The 14908-nt window shown below is 43.8% G+C and overlaps 1 protein-coding gene across 1 annotated transcript in view; it reads right to left on the minus strand.

Moving 5' to 3' along the window:
• The window catches only part of Atrnl1 (attractin like 1), a 540190-nt gene that overhangs the window by 359018 nt on the left and 166264 nt on the right, over nt 1–14908 (minus strand). The window lies entirely within an intron of this gene.

A 14908-nucleotide genomic window follows, 5' to 3' on the forward strand; every position in this document is an offset into this window, starting at 1 on the left:
TTCCTTCTGTACTGCCAAAGTCACAGCATCTTATCATTTCAAAAGATTCAAAAGATTAGTTCAGGATCCTTCTAGAAAAGAAATCCTCAGTAAACACAGACAGTGACAAACGATATAATTTACCTAATTAAGCCAACATCTGAGAAACTGCTGACGCACAAGTCAACAGTTTCCACTTTCAGTTAACTCAAACTATGAAAATATGCTCACTGTGACCACCAAACACTCACTCCATTCTGAGCAAAACTGAATCAGTAGGCTCCATTCTGAAACTTCTTACATCTGAGAAGGCTTGTGTGATCCCCCTGGCTAGCAGTTCCTCTCCATGAGCCCCTCGAGGAGACATTTTAAGTGACATGAGGAATCTATATCATCACCATTTGCCTGTGTGATGTTGCTTAACACTTAAAATACAGAAGACAGACAGACAGACAGACAGACACACACACACACACACACACACACACACACACACAATTTTATATGCATAGACTGCCAAAGTCGTCTAGGTTGAGGAGTTCTGTCTAGATCTTAGTTATCTCCATGGAAACTATACTTTTTCATGTTGCCCGCAGGTTACTAGAGTAATGTTACAACAGTGGTGAGAACTGGCATTCTAACAGTGGTGAGAACTCGTACTCTAACAGAGGTGAGAACTGGCACTTTAACAGGTGACAACTGGCACTTTAACAGTGGTGAGAACTGGCATTTCAGAGCCTAAAGGTCCATTTTAATTTCAGTGACATCTTATATCCTTAAATTTTTTTTTGCACAAAACATATAAGCTTACCATTCCAAAATGAAGTCATTCGTAACCTTCAAAACAAATTGCCACCATCTATAAAAAGTACTGAGAAGTTTGCTATTCCCCTAAGCACACCTGCACTTACGTAAAGATGAGGCAGTGAGGCAGGGGACTGGTACTGAGTTTCTCATCCTTCACAAGCATTAACATAAAATGTTTTCTCCTCTGATGTTTCTCTTCCAACGAAATGCAAAACCAAGCAATCTCTTCATCCTTCACACTTAATTTGACATTGATTTGGTCATGTGTTCCCTTAAGGACAGTTACAACAGTAGGTGACAGCCAACATACGGTCACATGTCAGACATGAGCTGAATACCAGAGCCATTTCATTTGTGTCACAGTGGGTGCATGATTAGAATTACTAGAGGAGGGAGAGTGCTGGACCTCTCCTCGAAGATCTGAAATCCCTTCTAATTCAAACTCCTTACTCAAGAGAATCCCTTCTACAGTAAATAAGGACAGGAGAGTACGGAGCCTTTACAACTCCGCTCTCTTCAGAGGAAGAATACAACATTAGAGACTTGATCCAATGGGCCCAACTCTGCTTCCTGTCAGATTAGCAGTGTTAAGAATCATGAGTTACATCACAGCCTTCGGTGACTCCATCTGGAATCTTAAGAAATGACAGGATCTACAGTTCCTAAGTTCCCTTGGAAGCATCATGGGGCAGCATCCTCAAGGCTGCTTTCTGTCCGTTCCCTTTTGCACTAGGAGAAGCAAACCCTGATCATAGAACTCACTGATCTCTTTAACTTAGCTTTTCCTTAGCATTAAACCAAAGGTTTTAATGGGTAATGTCGAAAGTGTGAGCCTTGCAATTTGATTTCAATACTATTTTTCCATAGGAGGAAAATCAGTTTTGGCTACTTTCTTAGAAGTTTCTTTCTCCACGATTTCATTAAACAGCTCCTGTAAGTGTCCGGAATGGACACTGTGGGAAACAGATACATGGGCTTCTAATAAAGAGAAGAGGAAGGAGAAAGATAGGGAATGGAGGAGGAAGAGAAGACAGAGGAAAAGGAAAGGGAGAGAGGGAAGAGAGAGGGAGCAGGGAAAGAGAAGAGAGAAAGGTAAACTATGGGTGTAGTGGGAGAACAGAACCAAGTTCTGGAGGGCAACACATCCACGCGTTGAGGTCTGAGCTACCGCTATGTATTGTGATGCTAAGCCTGGGCCCCACGGTCTGGCTGCCCCAGAGAGGAGAGAGTTCCAAGTGATATTATATAGCTTTGCTCCCCAAGTTATCCGTGATTGGTGAATAAATATTCCTACAGCCAACAGCTGGGAAGAAGAGAGACGGGTGGAGTGTTGGGTTCCTGGGCTTGGGTGTCAGAGGAGACCAAGGGAGAGGAAGGTGGGAGAGAAGGAGTCAAGAAAGTATGGCCCTAAGGGCTGACCAACTGGAGTTAAGAACAGCCCAAATGAAACAGTAAGTAATGAGTCGGGTGATCGATAGGAAATAGATTTTAATGGTGTAGAGGGTAGACATCTGCCCAGTTCTAGTACTGATAAAGGCTTATTATAAACATAAAGGTTATGAGTCTTTTATCTGGGAACTGAACAGTCAAAGGTAGAGTAGAAACCCCAGACTGGGATTAAATATTTTATATAACATCTGTGTAATGAATATAGTAACAAATAATTTTTACAAAAAGTGCACAAAACAGAGATTAAAATTAGAAACGTAGGGAGTAATATTGCAATAATGTGATCATAACCTTTATAGAATAACCATTTTTACAGAATCGTTAACATGAAAACTTTGTACAATCACTTTGGAAATCAATTTGGATGTTTCTCAGAAAATTGGGAATAGTTTTACCTCAAGACCCAGCGATACCCCCACTCCTGGGCATGTACCCAAAAGATGCCCCACTATACCAGGGACACTTGCTCAACTGTGGTCATAGCAGCTTTACTCATAATAGCCAGGAAATGGAAACAACCTCAACAGAAGAATGGATAAAAAAAATGTGGTACATCTACACATTGGAGTACTATTCAGCTATTTAAAAAAACAAACAAACAAACAAACAAAAACAACAACAACAAACAGGGACATCATGAAATCTCCAGGCAAAGGGATAGGATTTGAGAATATCATCCTGAGTGAGGTAACCCGGAGCCAGAAAGACACATATGGTGTGTACTCATAAGTGGGCATTAGCCATAAAGTGCAGAACAACAATTCTACAATCTACAGGCCCAAAGAAACAGGAAATAAGGAGGACCCAAGGGAGGATGTGTGAATCTCACTCAGAAGGGGAAACTGGAAGGACTGAGTGGCAGTATCATCTGGATCAGGGTCTCAACACTACTGATGCTGCAGCCCTTTACCCCAGGTCCTCAGGTGGTGGTGAGCTCCACCCATAAACTACATTGGTTGCTGCTTCATAGCTCTAACTTTGCTACTGTTGTGGGTTGAAATGTAAACATCTGGTGTGCAGGATATGTGATATACAGCCCCCTGTAGGGTTGGGACCCACAGGTTGAGAATCACTGGTCTAGAGCCGGCTGGAATATTTGGGGGGAGGGGTGCAGAACACAGGGTGACATGAGCCTGCACTGCAGCCAGTTATGGGGGATGACAACACAGCTCTGTCCTAACAAAAGAGAAAGAATCTTCCCGCCTATTTCACCTTAACCGAGCACAAGTACTAATATAAAACATTAAAAAGTTAGTTGGTGTGCATTATTATTGTATTTTACTAGAAAACCTTGGAAACTAGGGCAGTATTAAAATACAGGGCTTTTTTATATTTTAAAAATAATTTTCCTTATTAACTGATATCCCAAAGCATACCTCTCAGTCAATTCTCTAACACATGAGGATTTTATTCTCACCAACTGAAGTGTTAACAACGTAACCAATTCAAAAAGGGCAACGTCAAAGGATTTGGTTTTGTCAGTTTATCCATCTACAAAGAATTGAGGACGGAAGAAAAGCCTGTGGGTGAACGGGGCAAACAGAACACTAATTGCAAAAATGTTCAGCGCACTGGCCGGCAAGGCAGGGTAACTGCAGACCAAGAATCCAATCTGAAAGGTGACTGCTCCCAGACCCTGGCTTTTAAAGTGCTGAGCTGCTCCAACGCGTAGTAAACTTTACAACTGACCTCCCCAGTGCGGACAAAACGGAGGTGCACTAAAAGCACTGCATAAAATTACCTTCGGCCCAGGAGCATGAGGCTGATATAAAACGTGAACGCCTTTTTACATGCGAGTTCCAGAACCCAGCTATCTCATTACACATAAAAACATTTCATTTCAAAACTGGTGGGTAGACCTAATTATTTCTGGTGCCGAGCACTGTCAGTAAGGGACAACTGCCCCGCACACTTAAGACACACTCTCCGTAAGGTAACTTCCAATACAAGCATGGAGAACCTAAGCTGGCATTGAGCATGAATCTTAACTGCACTCCCCAGTAAGAGCTTACTATGTAAGGGACAGGAGGCCAGAAGGGTCTCATTAGTCCTCCCTCACTGAGGCAGAGAACTCACAGGCAGAGGCTCCTTGGGAGAAGAGGCCACAAAGCCTCGCACCTCCCTGAGCTGAAAGTGTTGATGGTGATGGGGAGACTTCTCTTTGGCAACTTCCTCACTCCCTTGCATACATAACCCCAAATAAACTCACTGAGTCACCAAGGTGTAATTGGAGGGACAGTGACTCTGCCTGTCACTGCTGCCCTATCCAGGCTTAGAGGACATTTGCTATCATCTCCCTCCGAATAGTAATGTAACAGCCCTGGGGGGATGTGTAACTGCCTTCCATAGAGAAGGGCCCAACAGGACAAGGTCATCCTAGTTTGCTGCCATTGATAAAACCATCACCGAAAGCAACTTGGCGAAGAGAGGGTTTGGTTGACTCCTGGTTACAGCCCAGCATCGGGTGAGGCAAGGCAGGAAGCCTGAGGTGGGAACTGAAGCAGAGAGTGGAGAAAAACAGGACCTGCTGGCTTCCTCCTCGAGCTCTCTTATATAACTCAGGCCTACCCAACCACCTTGGGATGGAGACACGGAGGCAAGCTATGCCTTCCCTCCCTCCCGTATCAATTAGCAATTAAGAAAATGCTCAAAGAGGAGGCCTCAGTCATCAAGGAGATGCCAGTCAAAATGACCCTGAGATTCCACCTCACACCAGTCAGAATGGTGAAGATCAAAAACTCAGGTGACACCAGATGCTGGTGAGGACATGGAAAAAGAGGAACACTCCTCCATTGCTGGTGGGATTGCAAGCTGTTACAACCTCTCTGGAAATCAGTCTGGAGGTTCCTCAGAAGACTGGAAATAGTTCTACCTGAAGGCCCACCTATACCACTCCTGGGCATATACCCAAAAGATGACCTATCATACCACAAGGATACATGGTCCACTATGTTCATAGCAGCCTTATTTATAATAGCCAGAGCTGGAAACAACCCAGATGTCCCTCAACTGAAGAATGGATACAGAAAATTTGATTCATTTACATGATGGAGTAGTATTCAGCTATTAAAAAAAACCCAAGGGCATCCTGAATTTTTTAAGCAAATGGATAGAACTAGAAAATATCATTCCGAGCAAGGTAACCCAGACCCAAAAGGACATACATGATAAGTGGATACTAGTCAAAAAGTACAGATATCCCCAACACAACTCACAGAACATACGAAGTATAATAAGAAGGAAGGCCCAGGTGAGGATGCTTCAATCCCACTTAGAAGAGGAATAATCATGGGAGGCAGAGGGAAGGAGGGCCGTGGGTAGGAGAGCGGAGACATGGTAAGGCAGGAGAGATGCCCAGAGGTCCAGGACAATGAATGGAAATATGCAGTTGCAAGGGGTGGAGAGGGAACCTCTAGCAAGTCCCAGAGACTTGAAACATGAGAGTTCCCAAGACTCAATGGCCAGAATGCCCAGCAGTGACCACCTCCAGTAGGTAGACAGGACCCTCAGAGGAGGAATGCGTCTACCCACCCACCTTCAAAATTTTTGATCCAGAATGGTTCCTGTCTGAAACAAATGCAGGGAAAAAAGGAGCAGAGACTGAAGGAGAGGCCATCTAGGGACCTGCCCAACTTGGGATCCTTCCCATGCTCAGGCACCAACCCCTGACACTATTACTGCCACCACGTTGTGCTTGCAGATGGGAGCCTAGCATGGCTGTCCTGAGAGGCTCTATCCGCAGCTGACTGAGACAGATGCAGATATTCACAGCTAAGCATTGGGAAGGGGTCAGGGACCCCTGTGGAAGAGTTAGGGAAAGGACTGAAGGAGCTGAGGGGATGACAACCCCACAGGAAGAACAACAGTAACCACTAACCCATACCCCTCAGAGCTCCCAGAGACTCAGCCACCAACCAAAGAGCATACATGGGCCACCTCTGTGGCCCCTGCACATATGTACAGAGGACGGCCTTGTCTGGCCTCCGTGGGAGAGGGTGCAGCTCATCCTGTAGAGACTTGATGCCCCAGGGAAGGGGGATGCTGGGGGTGGGGTTGAGGTGGGACAAGGTACCCTCTCAGAGGCAAAGGGAGAGGGGTGAAGAACTCTGGGGGAGGGGTGAGAGACTGGGAAAGGGGCAACATTTGGAATATAAATATATAAAATAATTTAATTTTAAAAATTAACAAAAAGTAAAAAGAGGAGGCCCCACGCCAATGTGACGGAGCAAGTCCTCAGCTGAGGCGGACTCTTCCCAGGTAAGTTTAGGTCTGCGGCAAGGTAACAGAAATTAATCAGCATAGTGTTCTCTGAAGAAAAGAAACCAGACACACCCTCCTGGCTTTACATAGTATGGAAGAGAGCCACAAGTTAAGAAGCAGAAACCATCTATGTAATCCTTGGAGGTAGGGCCTCATAAAAAGCCAAAGTGCCGGCCTCTGGCCTGTTAGCTCTCTGATCTGACTCAGCACGTCTCCACCCTTCAAGATATCCAGGCTTGTGTTTTATTATGGTAGATGAGGTCCAAATGTTCTGATCTAGGAGACAGACAGACAGACATATATATGATAAGTATGTCTGGAATATACATGTTGCTGTAAATCAACTGGGGCATTTTTACCTCTTAAAAATAAAACCCAACCCCACGGCACCTCAGCTCACACAATGGTGGATGTACCCACTGCTTGTCAATCATTAAAGGGGTACGAAGTAGCTTTAGTCTGCCGTGAGGCTAATGAGGGATCAATCTCATTCAAATCAAGTGGCTACTGGGTAGCCACGTTGACAGTTAAATGAAGATTGGGCAAGAGTCTGGAAAACCCAGTAATATATCACTTATTTAAAATTCGTGAAGAAATACAGCTAAATTAATCTCCCAGAAAATAAGAGAATTTACACATCTATAGAGCATTTTGGAAAAGTCAGTACCCTGAGCCTTGCCTGGCAGCAGAGTAGGAAGGAAGGCTGACTGGGAAGGAAAGTCTTCCTGATAGGCCTTGACTGCCTTAATCTGATAATTCCTACTCAATCAGGGACAGAAGTGGTAAAGGTCAAGGCATGCGGTGTTTCCTCACACTGAGTTGAAACTCACATCACAGAAACCAGGCAGTCGGGTAAACACTTGCGTGACATAGGAATCCTTTGGATGTTTTAACACAAGTGCATGCTATTTTACAAAGCTTCAGCAGGGTAAGGAATGAAAAGCAAACAGCTATCAGATTATCGGACAATATGTGCATGTAACCACCGACCATGCAAAGAAAGAGTGAGCCCACTCTCACCCCCTAAAATCACACCGATGTAGTGATTCAACACCACCAGTTAGTTTGCCTGTTTCTGAACTTTACACGAAGGATATCCCAAAGCATTTCTCCTCTGGTTTCAGCTTCTGTCAGGTTAACCCGTCGACGTCATCATTGTTCCTTTTTCATGGGTCCACATTATTATATAACACGATCCTGTTCTTCCAAGCTGCTACATTTGAGCATGTGGGGTATTTCCAGTTGAGGCATACTACATAAGGTATCACTTTTCTCATCCGTGAGAAACAGAGCCAGCCCAATAAAGCACTCAACGTTGAGAGTTGAGGACATGGGGAACGTTAAGAAGGGTCACTTCAGTCAGAGCCACCTGTATGTCCCTCAGTTCCCTCTCAGGCATCTCTCTGCTACTACATCAGCTTCACAGGGCTTGTCTGTGCCCTGTGGATAATATTAGTAGCCTCAATTACATTTCAGTCCAGCTACCCATGTGCTGTGTGTGCTACACCTGGAGGGTTTGTGACAGGCAAGGGGTCCCTGCCTGTTTAGTCTGAAATGGAGCAGAATTTTATCCCCATCCACATGCACTGGGTCACATGTGGAAGTCAGAAGAGAATTGAAGGAGTTGCCTTTCTCCTTCTCTTGAGAGGACCCGGGCTGGGAACAGAACTTAGCACACTTACTCACTAAGGCACCTCGCTGCCCCCCGCAGTCTCAACTACAGGCATCTAATACTGAGAGCGAGGAAATAGTCCACCACAGAAAAGAGCCATTGTACAACCAACTGGTTATCCAAGAGCAAATGGTCAGCCCCGAAAACATCCATACGAGTAGCACTGTGTGGTCTGGGCAGGCTGTATTCAGATATGTGTATGCACATACAATTAATTACATATGCAACAACAAACAGGGAAAGAGGCTATGGATTTGAGCATGGAAAGTGTACACGGGAGAACTTGGAGGGAGAAATGGGAGGGGAAATTATATAATTACATTATGATCTCAAAAATGTCATAAAAAAAGTCATAAAATAAGTCCTTAAACATTAAATAAAAAGTGAGAGAGGATGTTCCCACTGACTCTGACCTCCCTTAAGATCTGGGGGATGTGTCCACTCTGGGTGGTGCTAACCACATTCACATGCTGGGCCATGGTAATCACAGCCGTGTGCTGGGAGACAGTAGCCACTGCCATGTGCTGGGCAATGGTAACGCGTCCATGTTGGAGAACACACTATGCTGATGTCCATGTTGGGTAACTCACTATGCTGAGGCCAGGAAAGACTCCAGGGAACACTGGAACCTTCCAGCCAGTGCATGCTTCCCCGCTGCTCTTCTGCTGCCCTTGAATAGTATAATTTACAGCCATCTGTGCATGGTAACGGATTTTACACTGAAGTTGGTGGGGGTGGCTAGATGTACTCAGAGGGGTTTCCTGAGTGTGGAACCTTATATGTATTGAAAGCACAGTTCTTTTTGACAAGTCATCCTATAATAATCTGAAAATTACAAGTGAAATAATGAACTTTAGCTAAATTTCTGTTGGATGACAACAACAAACATGGCTGACAAGATACATAACTCTAAATATGCAAAATAAAAAGACAAAATCCTTAGAAAGCTTAATTTGGAAGTCTTTCGTTCCAACACTAAAAATGAAATTAATAAAAAACTTACTTTGAATTTTATAAAAATAAAAATGTTTTAAATCTATCAATGGTACTACTGAAAGAACAAAAGACAATCCAAAGACTGAGATCTCTGCAGATAATATGTCCAGCAAAGATTAAACTTCAAATATATAATGTATGCACTGAAAATTCAACAATACAAAAATGAAAGTTAACGAACAAAAGATGCGTAATGGATCTGAAAAGCGCTTCCTCAAAGAAGACCGAAGTGTAGCTGGTAAGAAGGAAGATTACAGTGTCATCAACTGTGTCACCTATAGGGAAAGGCAAGAACATCAGAACAACCATCACTGAACACTAAAGTAAAGACCTGACAGGGCCACGCCTGGAGGAGATGTGGGGCACCTCCTACTTGGCAGTTTTGTGAGAACGGATGCTGTCACTCTGAAGTGGCATCGAGTACTGTGAAGAAAAATGTCCAGGAAACCTTACCCCTACAATTCTACTTCTAAGAACTTATCCTAGAGAAATAAAAACTGGAGTTCATATTAAACACAAAGAAAATATGTTGTTCCTTGACACGTTATTCTTAATTGCCAAAAGGTATAACTTCCATCTCTCGTGGGACAACAAGCTGACATGTCCAAAAGCAAAACACTAACCTCACAGTGCAAAGGTCTGGCTATTGACACAAACACAGAGCACGCGGATAATAGGCTGAGGAAAGAACACAGGAAAACAGCAGCAAGGGGCTGTGACAGTGACACACGCAGTGACACGGGCAGGGACGCAGGCAGGCACCAGGCATTCTCAGAACAAGGCTGTGTATGGAGCAGCAGTTCAGTGATGGAGCCTCTGGGGTTTGAGACCAAAGTTGGAAATTACAGGAGTTCCTATGACTACACCAGGAAGTGAATCTTACTGCACATAACCTAAAATGAAAGCAAATAAAGAAGCAATGGGGGAGAAAAACAGCACAGGCGACAAACACCCTCCTTACACACCTAGTGCACACACAACAAACACCCTCCTCACACTACATAGTCCACACACAAAACCAACTGCAACTGGGGCAGACAACACGATAGCAAACTATCAGCTGGACCAGGTCGCAGAGAGGGCCGAGCCCCCATCTCAATCATAAATGGGAAGGGACGTTTCAAATAATCAGGTTACATAATTTAATTCATGCTTTACAAACACGACTTGGGGCCCTTTTGGATACAATGCAAAGAAGGAAGGTAAAATAAGTGTTGGTGGGCTTGGGGTGGAGTTAAGGAGGAAAGGACGCTCAGCTGCTTTGTAAGCAGTGGACTGAGGCAGGCAGTGAGGCACACAGTAGGCACGCAGCGAGACGTGCAGTGAGGCACGGAATGACACAGTTCCTGACAGCTAGAGACCTAGAGAATACCGGAAGGGAGGCTGTCTGCCAGGACAGCAGGTTCCCTCCAGGACAGGCTGCCTTGTGGGTATTAGGTGGCATTAAAGGGTAAGTCTGAAGTAACTGACAGGACTCTCTGAGGTCTGTTTTAACCATTAGCGCTCTCACCTCAGCACCATGGATCAGCTGTGAAATGTCGGTGTAACACACCACAAACTGCCCAGCCACCGGTTTATGCCGTCATACTAACTACCCCAATTCACAAGCGCCAACAGGGAGTACACATCTATTTTCTTCCACAAGGAAACCGAGGAGAAAATTCTGGGACCAATTTCCAATACGATAAGCATTGCTTCTGGATTCTGCCTGGAGCCCCGGAGCCCCAGGTCTTGTTTCCATTCACAGAAGTATCATCTGAGCTCACTGAGTTCATTGTCGGGACGGGGGCACCTGGCCACCTGTCTGTCCTTCACAGTGGTTTACCCTTGCTCTGTTTGGTCTTGAGGTTTGTGGAGTGAGTGGTTTTGAATCATGTCAATTCTTCTGGGTCATGCCAAGGACAGTGTTTACTGCTGACTTTGGGTTACTTCTTGTCCATTGGGGATGCACATTAGTACTTTATGTCAGTCTATTTAAAAACCCTTACTGACAGCAAGGTCATGTGCCTCTTTCCCTCAGATCCTGGTGACCACGTTAACTGTGTGCTCCCCTCCGCAGGTAGCTTCGCTGTGTTTGTTTTTCTAATACTTGAGGGTTTTATACTTTGCTTTTGAATCCTTTAGATTCTTCTTAAATTAGACACTTAAAATATCAGTCTACATCTCTTGACACTCTGCACAACTTGTGGTGGTGAGGTCACAGGTTAAATACAAGTCTTAGACATTCCTCATCCTTGCTAGTAAGATAGCAGGACAGCTCCTCCAGAAATCATTTGGAATGATTTGTAATAAGCAGCTCTGATGACAAACTGGAGTTTGTAAAATTGTGAACTAATGTTTATCATGACACTATTCAAAGTAGTTATAGTGGGGAGACTGAAATATCTATTGACGATCTAACGGAGAGACAATACAGTGAGATGAAATATTGCTGAGCTGGCAGCTCATAACCCCACTCTAACCCTATCCTCTGAGAATTCCAAGGAAACTTGGTAGACTAAGTCAGAAGCCTGGCCTATAGAACACCTCAGGATGGGAAAATAAACTTCGAGTCAGAACTGCATGTGTTTAGAGAGGTAGAAGTCTGAGCCACCATCAGGAGAGTGAACCCCAAGGGTACAAGAGGTACTGTGCACTTCTACTGGAAAAGGAACCCCCACCCCCAGAGATGCAAATGGCTTCTGCTGCTACCTAGGAAGGAGTTTCCAGAAAATCACTTTAGGCATTTAGACAGGTCACCAACTGTGAACCAGGAAATGCAATATTCATTCACACATGACCATCTCAAGAGATGCAGAGAGGCCTCTACAGAAGCCCAACCCAGCTGCCTTCCTCCTCTGTGGAGCCCATCAGTCTGGTGGTACAAAGGTACTCCCCTGCCCCCTCCCAGGTTTCCTTTATGGGAGGTTCCCCTAAAAATATTTGGATATTCAAATCGTATGCTGGCTTCTCCTCCTCAGAGGATTTGTGGTTTGAGAAAGTGAGAGGTGACAGGGGAAGGCAACAGTGGGGAGGGTGACGGACTTGGAATGGACCCACTCACTTCCTTGTGTGTTAAAACACCACCATCCATATCAGCAAATACGGTGCAGTGTTTTCTAGCAGAAGGCTAAAATGGCTAATGATATCACTACTAACTGCTTGAAAAGAGTTTCAATAAAGGAAATCATGCTGGAGCTCCAGTAGTTTATGTATTTCTTTCTCTTTTTTTTTCTTTTTTTTTCAGAGCTGGGGATGGAACCCAGGGCCTTGCGCTTGCTAGGCAAGCGCTCTACCACTGAGCTAAATCCCCAACCCCTTATGTATTTCTTAAAAGGGGGGGAAACACTTTCAAAACAATAGAGTAAGTGGTTACGGTTACACAGTACTGATGCCTTCACTGGGATATGGAAAGAGAGAAGGCAAAGACTAGTGGTCAAGGCGATGTAAGAGCCCGAGCATGGGTGAGCATCCCACAGTGGACACATCCATATTCAGGATGAGTCTTCCTACAGCAAAGAACAGTAACTGAGGTAATCCCTCACAGTTAGGACTTGAGACAATGTTTCTAACATCTAAACAATGTTTCTTTGAGAATTCTTCTAGAACACTCAATATTGGGTCAATTTGACAATTAAATTAACACATAGGTTACATAGGTATATACAGTGTATACAAGATATCCCAGTTAGGGTTAATACAGCTGTGAGGAAACGCCATGCTCAAAAGCAACTTGGATAAGATATGGTTTACTTCACTTAAAGTTCCATATGAGAGTCCACCATCAAAGGCAGTGAGGGCAGGACCTCCATCAGGGGAAGGAACCTGGATGCAGGATCTGATGCAGAGGCCATGGATGGGTGCTGCTTGTTGGCTTGCTCTCCATGGCTTGCCCAGTATGCTTTCTTACAGAACCCAGGGATGACTCCCACAATGGGCTGGGCCCTCCCCTTCAGTCACAAATTAAGAAAATGTCTTATATCTGGATCTTACAGAAGCATTTTTTCAACTGATGTTCTGTGGTTCATAGGAGGCCAACTGTGTCTATGAACTCATCTACTAGTAACCTCCCTCGTTTAAGAGTAGTCCAACTACAACATATAAAATTGAGTAGTTGAGTAACTGCTAAATCACACCCTAGCATGCACGGTAAAATACATCAAGTAGGAAAAAACAGCGACAGTGCTATAACCTGGTTCAGACAGTAGCTACACCCAGTGGAGAATGAGAATCTACAGTACCAATCACAATGTCCCCGCCATATTTCCTTGTTTCCTAAAGTAATCCACACTTTTCCAGTTGAGAAACATTTGCTATTCCATTGTACATAAGAGAGAAAAAATATTGTAAAAAGAATTCCTCTCACCTCTATAATAATTTACTAACATGTTTATCACATACCACAACAGCAATGAGATAAATCCTTAGCTCTCACAAATAAGAAAAGACCTAGATATTAAGAAGCTGGGTGACCTACTTAAGATGGCACAAAGAGCTAAGATTGGAGCCAAGCCACGTCTATAAATGACTTCCCTAGTGCTGGCCCAATTGTGTTTGCCACCAAAAGTCCCCAGAATAAGGAGGTAAAACCATTATCATACGGTATTTGAGCCATGGCCCCAGAGGATGACTAAGCTGAAGTTGGCTCACTCTCTCTCATGCTGACCCAGTAACTGGGTTAGCAACAGCAACAGAGGCAGACAGCGGATTCCATGAACATTAACTTCTTTAAAATTTAGTGGTAGCCTTCTAAAAGGGTAAATTAATACACTTCCAAAGAGTTTGTCCATGTATTAGCCTAACAATGAGATGATTTTAAATTGTCTGATTTACATTTCACTACTAGAAGAAATTTAAATGACAAAGAGCCTGTCAAAAATATTTGATTTCGCATAATGATTAGAATATTTTAATTCACTTTGCCTATAATGGTAACCTAAAGAAGAGAATCATCTCTAATAAATGATTCACACTGAACGAGCTTTCTTTTGCTTAATAAAGAAGCTGCTGAACTGAAATATATGCACAAAAGCAGAAGCTTCCAGCATCTAGTATTTAAATAATTTACATGTACATTCACCTGTGAATTCTCACACATAATTTAACATTATAGCATATGTCAATCCACCCTATTTTGCATTAAGTGTTTTTATTTTAATGCATCAAATGATGCTCGTTCAATTGTAACTTCCAGTGTTTTCTAAAAATACACGGAATCTCTGTTATTATCCTTAAATTTCGTTGTAGTCCACAGAACAAAATCATAAACATACACATTTTACAGTGCTTCTTCACGTTTCACCTTTAAGAGAAACATGTGAAGTATGAATAACTTTACCGCAGACATGGCGAGTACATAGGCTGACAGCATTTCGTGTTGAACATTATGGTTACCACACACAGAGACACATAGACAACATGCCTATTCACAGAGCACAGTGACCATCATGACAATGGATACAGGAAGACAGATTTCAGCTCAGCTATAAAGAACGGTTAGTTAATGGGTGACAGGAAATTCCATCACCAGAGAAGCTGAGTTCCAGTTAGTGAATGTGCTCAGGCATGAGCTAGTTCAAAAACTGGGAAAATTAGGTTCACAGATCCATTCATCCCACAGATGCTTTTCTGCCTCACCGCCACCCTCTGCATTTCCGAGTGGCTCTTGGCTCCTTTAGCTTCAGAGCAAGCCGGCTGCACACATGCAAGGGCATCACATGCACACAGACTGAAAAGTTCACTAGCTGTAATATAAAAGTATGTTTA

Source organism: Rattus rattus, chromosome 2 (assembly GCF_011064425.1).
Source record: "Rattus rattus isolate New Zealand chromosome 2, Rrattus_CSIRO_v1, whole genome shotgun sequence".
NCBI lineage: Eukaryota > Metazoa > Chordata > Mammalia > Rodentia > Muridae > Rattus > Rattus rattus.